Consider the following 6,000-nt stretch of genomic DNA (forward strand, 5'->3'; position numbering starts at 1 on the left):
CCTGTGACCACCCCATCCTCCCTATGGGTGGAACTGGCTGCATTCAATATAAAGAACCATACATAGAGAATTACATAAAGCTCAAAGAAGGGCTACTTGTAGTTAATTCACAGCAACAAGCAGTTCAATGTTGACTCTGCAACATGGTTCTTTGGTGCACTCCAGAAGACAATTTGTCACCATATGTTTAGATAAAAAGACAGTGGCCCTTTGAAGCTAAGTCATTTATTCTAGTAAAATTTCAATAGCAGCGGTGATAATATGTAAAACCAGCATCCACATTGTCTCCCACTCTAATAGCTATTCCACACATTTAATCGTGTTCTTTTAAGGCCAAAGGTCATAGTCATATTTTGTATAACTTCCGAAAGCGAGTGGGACATTGGTGCTGCATTTATTTAGTTCCAAAAGTGCTCTCCTTAATTATTTAAAAATACAATGGTTATGTACACATTTTGTGCAATGTGCCATGTATTTGTGTGTCTCCGAAGAAGTGAAAAGTTCAGGTAATTCTGCCAATAAAGCCTTGCAGCACAGAAGTGATTTTAAATATGTATAATATCTACACATTCCTGACCATTTCCAAGTCTAATGCCAATAAATATCTCTCTCTCCCTCTCTCTCTATCACTGGTGAAGCCTGTTTGTGTCTGTGTGTCTGCCTATGCATGGTCTATGCTGCCATGTCATTCACTGACACAGAATTAAACGGCTCCTGTAGCCTACGGGAGTCCTATAGGAGTCCCATAGGACCAATAGTCTGCTCCCTATCTCCCTAGAAGACTGTGCGTTGCCTATATTGTAATCTGTAATGGTTCCAGACCTGCTGCAGGAGAATGGTTAGTTAATCACTGTAAATTCTAACTTATATGTTTACTCTATATCCAGATGCTCACTAATATATATATATATATATATATATATATATATATATATATAATTTATACACGGTACATATTATTATTATTACTGTTACTATTATTATTAATACTACTACTACTAATAATAATAATAATAATAATAATCTTCATTTATAAGTGGAGATGGTCACTGAACCCCGTGTTTTGGTTTTGGGTTCGGTTTTGGATCTGGATTACCGTCGTGTTTTGGTTTTGGTTTTGGTTTTGCAAAACTGCCATTACGTGTTTTGGTTTTGGTTTTGGTTTTGTTTGGTTTTGTTTTGCTATTTTGTTGGAAAATACATGTTTTTGTGCCTAAAGTAACCCAATTTAGTGCTCCAACTGTTTAAGAGATAAGTAATCTAATTGTTGAGGTAATAAATCATCCAAAAAAACTGTTTAATTCTTCGTTGGTAGGCCTTCATTTATTCTACACACAAAACAGATTGTCTTCCTCTCCATCTATGCATATTGGCAATGCAGCCATCGTCTTTGGATGTATATTACACCCTACACTTATAGTTAAATATGTAAAGAAATGGAAAAAGACAGTTTGCTTTCTGTCTCTATAGGCCCCCCTACACTTTTTTAAAAAAACAAAAAATTCAGCCATTATAGACTGTACAATATTAATTGACATGGAGAAAGCCAGTTTGGTTTCTGTCTCTCTAGGCCCCCCTCCACTTGTATAAAATACCAAAAAATCCAGCCGTTATAGACTGTACAATATTAATTGACATGGAGAAAGCCAGTTTGGTTTCTGTCTCTCTAGGCCCCCCTCCACTTGTATAAAATACTAATAAATTCAGCCGTTATATACTGTACAATATAAATTGAAATGGACAAAGGCAGTTTGGTATCTGTCTGCATCAGATCCTCTCTCCACTAGGAGTAAAATAGAAAACTATTCAGCCGTTATATAATCTAGAATATAAATAGAAATTGAGAAAGGCAATTTGGTATCTGTCTGCATCATAATCATCAACATCATCATTAGCGCCTTCGTCGCCTACACAAATCTCCCCCTCATCCTCTTCTAATTCCAAAGTGGCATCCTCAATTTGGGTATCACCGGCTACACTCGGGCTATTAAGGCACACATCAGCAGAATGCTCACGATTAGACATCCCACTGTTGGATGGACTCTCCACAGGGATTGTTGTCATTTGTCAATCATAGCAAATATTCTCCTGTAATGCCTCACTGTTATCTTGCAGCTTGGCTTTGACGCGTAACAGTAGTTGTGCACCAATGTAGGCTGGGTAACTTTTTGGGATCTGCCACTAATAGCCAAAGGTGAAGGCCTCATTCTCTCTTTGCCACTGCGTGTGTAGAATGGCAAGCTTGCAATTTTTTTTTTATCGTCACTTAACTTTTGCTCAGTTACACTTCTTTTTCGCTTCAATACAGTAAATTTTTATTTTTTTTTGTTTTTTGCACTAATTTGAAAACACTCTGTTGTTTGACATCGCCTTGGCCAGATGACGTACTGGGAACACTAACATCAGGACTGGTGACAGAACCTGGTTGCTCATTCAGATCATATGTGGACTGCTTTGAATCCATTCTGAGCGCAAACCACTGGGGAGTGCTAAAAATTATTTAGTAGATACTGCTGACAGATATGACTTTTGACAGCCAGAAATATTTATGCACAATTATGGGGGACACCCCAGAAGCACTGAGGAGTGCTAAAAATTATTAAGTAGATACTGCTGACAGATATGACTTTTGACAGCCAGAAATATTAATGCACAATTAGGGAGGATACCCCAAAAGCACTGAGGAGTGCTAAAAATTATTTAGTAGATACTGCTGACAGATATGACTTTTGACAGCCAGAAATATTAATGCACAATTAGGGAGGACACCCCAAAAGCACTGAGGAGTGCTAAAAATTATTTAGTATATACTGCTGACAGATATGACTTTTGACAGCCAGAAATATTAATGCACAATTAGGGAGGACACCCCAAAAGCACTGAGGAGTGCTAAAAATTATTTAGTATATACTGCTGACAGATATGACTTTTGACAGCCAGAAATATTTATGCACAATTATGGGGGACACCCCAAAAGCGCTGGGGAGTGCCAAATATTAAGAAAAAATAATAAACCTCTATCCTCCTCTCTGCACTAGCGATTTTGGTTAGAGCAATTGCAAGAACAATATTGTATTCTTAGTCCCTGCTCTAATTAGCCTATGACTACACCCTGCTCTCTCCCTCTGCCAAATGGCGATGGATTGCTGTGGAGGCGTGTATTTATAAAGTTGAAGTATCGCGAGAACCGAGCCCCGAGATCCAACGACGTCACGATGATGTTCGGCCTCGATTTGGATTCGGAAACGGGCGGGAGAGTACCGAACTGCTCAGCTCGGTACTCCGATATCCAAAGTTCGGGTGGGTTCGGTTCTCGGAGAACCGGACCCGCCCATCTCTATTTATAAGGCACCACATGATTTGCACAGCACTGTACAATAAACAGACAGTGGACTATACAGGGTAAAACAGTACAGAACAATAAACAAAAACTACCAGTTCTGCAATAGCTCCAATCTTAGCTTGCACAGTGGAGTTGGAGGAGAAGAAGACAGGAGGGAAGAGAGTCCTGCTCGTAAGAACTTACATCCTAAAGGGAGGGAAAACAGACAGGAGGCACAAGGGGATCAATTGCAAGAGAAGTGAGAAGTAAGACGGTAGGACAGGTGAAGAGATCAAGCATGGAGAGAAGGTTAGGTGGATGGCTGGTAGACATTAAGTAACAGATGAGTTTTAAGTACCAATTTGAAGATGCACAAATTAGGGGACAGTCGGATGGATCATGAGAGGTTGTTCCAGTGAAGGGAGGCTGCCCGGAAGAAGTCTTGGATTCTTGAGTGGCATAAGTTGATCAGAGTGGAGGAGAGGCTGTGGTCATTGGCCGATCGCAGGAAACGGGATAGAGTGTGAATGAAGAGGAGGCTGGAGATGTATGGGGAAGAGGAGAGGGAGAGGGCCTTGTTTGTGAGGGTGAGCAGTTTGAAAAGGATTCTGTAAGGGAAGGGAAGCCAGTGCAATGCAAGGCAGAGAGGGGAGGCAGAAGAAGAGTGGCAGGAGAGGAAGATGAGTCTCGCAGTCATGTTGAGTATAGAACTAAGGGGTGCGATGTGGGAGAGGGAGAGGCAGGTGAGAAGAAGGTTACAGTAATCAAGTTGGGAAATGATAAGTGCATGTATAATGGATTTAGTGGCATCCTGAGTTAGGAACACATATGTAATACACTGGAACTGTGATACATTTTCGGTACCATGTGACAAAATATGCATGCACCATCTGGTCTCGGCTGTAAATACAATTGGGAACTTCAATTCCTGAGATCCCTTATAGTGATGAGAAATTTTGAGAAGGGTCTGGTAATGGATGGAAACAGAGAAGAGTGCGTGACGAAAGCGAGAGCGCGGAACAGAAAAGAGTCTTAGTTTTTTTATAGTTAATAGGTGTCAGTTGGCAAATGTGGTTTTTAGAGTGAAGTACTGGAAGGAGGTGTCAGTGAGGAGAGTGATAAGGAAGGGTAAAGATATGTGTAACCAGGTATTAATTCCATAAACAAAAAACCTTACAGTTTAACATGTCAGATTAAGGCTTGCTATTTAGATGGCTTACTCACCATCTAAAATGTAAGAAAACTCTTACACTCAATGTCACACGGCGCTTATTCGGCTTCCATAAACAAAGACTAAGACACTCACCTGTGCCTCATTAGCAGCCTCAAACCCTTAGTCTGATCTGCACATGTGCAGACTGAGCACCTGTCTGTTTCTGGCAAGATTCCTATTGGTCTCAGGTTCTGGCTCTAAACTTGTAAAGGCACCTCCTCCCATTCCTCTGGGCCTGTTCATCAAGTTACCTGGCTGTTTAGGTTCCTACCTATTCTGTGTGCTCTCATCTGGATCGTCAGTGCCTCTGCTGTGTTGCTGTTCAAAGGCTATACTGCTCACCTGGATCGTCAGTACCTCTGCTGTGTGCTGTTCAAAGGCTATACTGCTCAGACTGCACTTACCTCTGCTGTGTGCTGTTCAAAGGCTATACTGCTCAAACTACATCTCCATGGACTGCACCACGCAAGATCATCTACTCCACATTTGTCTCGGTGGCTCAGTGGTTATTACAGGTTGTATCATCTGAGCTGCTTGCTCTTACCCACTCCACTTTGTTGCTGGACTGTTACTTGTACCTCCTGTATCGTGCTGCCTCATTGTGGTCTCATATACCTGCTGCATTACCATCTCCACTTTGTTGCTGGACTGTTACTTGTACCTCCTGTATCGTGCTGCCTCATTGTGGTCTCATATACCTGCTGCATTACCATCTCCACTTTGTTGCTGGACTGTTACTTGTACCTCCTGTATCGTGCTGCTTCATTGTGGTCTCATATACCTGGTGCACTACCATCTCCACTTTGTTGCTGGACTGTTCCTGCTATCGCTATATTGGAATACACTGATTATACTGCTATATTGTATGCACTCATACTGCATTGCTGGTGGTACTGCTCATCCTGTTCCTATGTTCCTTGTGCTTAATTACCAAGACTTTCTGTGATCATTCAAGCATCATTAAATCGCTAATTGTACCTTATCCTGCATCTGTTGCCTATTCGCTGTCTGGGTATAGAACTGACATTACCAGTGTGCCTACTTCACACCAGTTACTATCACTCCCCCAAGAGTCCAGAATACCAAACTGTGACAGTATGAACAGGCCATAATGGACTCCCCTGGGGAACCGGTGGCTAAACAGACTCTGCGGCTGTTACTCCATAGGATAGAACAACAGGATGAATGTCAACGCCAACTCCTTCAATGCTTCCAGGCATTGGCCTCCAGAGTGGTCTCTACTCAATCTGCTATACCCACACTTCTTACGCTTGTTCCTGCACCAGAACCTCCTGTACCTGAGTTATCCAGTAATTCTAATGTCACCGTCCGGATTCCCTCCCCTGCTAAGTTTGATGGCGATCCGAAAGTCTGTAGGGGTTTCCTCATTCAGTGTTCGATCCAATTCGAATTGCAACCTCAGAATTTTCCCACTCACAGGGCAAAAGTTGCTTATTTATTTTTC

This window comes from Mixophyes fleayi, chromosome 2 (assembly GCF_038048845.1).
Source record: "Mixophyes fleayi isolate aMixFle1 chromosome 2, aMixFle1.hap1, whole genome shotgun sequence".
Classification (NCBI taxonomy): Eukaryota; Metazoa; Chordata; class Amphibia; order Anura; family Limnodynastidae; genus Mixophyes; species Mixophyes fleayi.